This window comes from Triticum aestivum, chromosome 2D (assembly GCF_018294505.1).
Source record: "Triticum aestivum cultivar Chinese Spring chromosome 2D, IWGSC CS RefSeq v2.1, whole genome shotgun sequence".
Classification (NCBI taxonomy): Eukaryota; Viridiplantae; Streptophyta; class Magnoliopsida; order Poales; family Poaceae; genus Triticum; species Triticum aestivum.
Genome location: NC_057799.1, coordinates 599,471,681 through 599,473,854, shown reverse-complemented (window position 1 = coordinate 599,473,854; position 2,174 = coordinate 599,471,681).

The window sequence follows — 2,174 nt, the reverse complement described above, 5'->3', positions numbered from 1 at the left end:
AATACCCGAGATCAGATGAGAACCAGAAGACAGCGACCCTCGGTGGGATCCTAGCCGAGGGAATCCATAAGACCCCCAGCAACTGCCTTGCCGGGGACGACTGCACGCCACGGCAAGACCCTTGCCGGGCCCCCGGCAGGACCCTTGCCGAAGGCGTCAGCAGGGCCACAGCCAGGTCCGCGCCTGCCAAGACTCCACCACCGTCCCCAAGCAGCTGCTAGCTCAACCAGCTGGGTAGGCACCTGCGTGTCGACGGGCGGCCTCTACACCAACCCAGCAAGCACCTGCGTGGTGGCATGCAGATCTTCGTGAAGACTCTACCACCGCGCCACCTCAGCTGCCTGCCTGCCTACATGGCGCCACATGCATCGCTGGCCTGGGTGCATGTCGAAGCAAGGCGAGGCGGCGACGGACGGGACGAGCCTCGTTCTCGTCCCCGATAAAGCTAAGGGACACCTAAGTGATGCATTAAATACACTTTGTCTCGTAGTGCCGTGCGATAAGCTCGCAATACTGTAGGCCTTTCCACCTCCTGTGTGCCACTGTGGCAGCCCCTTTCGACTATAAAAGGAGGCCCATGGCATACTAGAGAGGGATTCGGCTCTTTTGGACTATGCAGCCACCATAGCTAGTTCGAGAGCTCAAGAACTCTCTCAAATACACACCAAAGCAGGACTAGGGTATTACGCATCCTCGCGGTCCAAACCTGGGTAAACGAACAATGTTGACTTCTAAACCTGCTCTTCTCACAACCCCGCGCCCCGCCAACCGTAGTAGGGATTCCTGTGATCCCATAGGTGTCATTCTCCCCGACACAATGATTTTACTATAAATTCTATTCATGTCAATTTTGCTAATGATATGCAAAACCCCAAGTTGGGGATGCTAATTTTGCTATATCCACTACTTGTTGCAATGATCAAGATTGGGGTGATAATGATTCTTATGATCCTGAAAATTTATTTAAGCCTCATGATGAATATGCTTGTGATAATATTAAAAGTGGGTTTGGAAGAGTGTCAAATTTAGCTAAAAATAATCCCACATATTTGGAGAGAGTTCAATCTTATGAAATTTTTGATAAAAGTGGGCTTGGAGAGGTCATGACTTAATTTGATGATAATCCCACTATATTGAAGAGTGTCAACTTTGTGTGCATGTGGATCATGAAGAGAAAAATTTACGTGATAGCTATATTGTTGAATTTGAGTATGATCTTACATGTAATTATTATGAGAGAGGAAAATATGGTCATAGAAATTTTCATGTTACTAAATTACCTCTCTTCATGTTGAGATTGTCAATGCCTTATTCCTTTTCCTTGCATATGCGGGTTTTTGCTTGTTTTGATAATTTGTTTGCTTATAAAATTCCTATGCATAGGAAGTATGTTAGACTTAAAAGTGATTCTCACATGCTTCATGATGCTCTCTTTGTTTTTCAATTATTATATTTTATGTGAGCATCGTTGAAATCTTTATGCCTAGCTAGGGGCGTGAAACTATAACGCTTGTTGGGAGGCCACCCAATGGATAAAATTTATTTTTGCTTTATGCTTTCTGTTCTTGTGTGTTTGCACAGTTATGCTACTGGTATGATTGTGTTTTTGTGTGTTTTAATTAGTGTCTGTGCCAAGTAAGGACTTTAGGATCTTCTTTGGGTAATAGTTGTTTGATCTTGCTGAAAAACAGAAACTTATGCACTCACGAAAATAATTTTCATAAATCACAGAAAAGTGCTTTTACCCTGATTCTTTTTGCAGAAGATTAATATACAAATTACCTAGGTCATCCTAATTTGGCCGAATTTTTTGAGTTACAAAAGTATTCGAAAGTATCAGATTACTACAGACTATTCTGTTTTGACAGATTCCACTACAAAAAAAATACACTTCCGTGATGATAAGTGTTTGTCACAGTAGGTCACGTTTTCTGTCATGCATGTACATCCATGACGAATTTATGATAGAATGAAGATAGTCATACCTGTGCTATCGTAGAAGTGTTCCATGGCGTTACCAAAATTATCATCACGGAAGTGTCCACTTCCATGACGATAAATCGCGCGTCACAGAAGTGCTTTTGTCAAGGGTGACCGACATGTGGCATCCACCGTAACGGAACGCCGTTAAGCCATCGGGTCCGGTTTTGGATCCGATAACCCATTAACAGCCC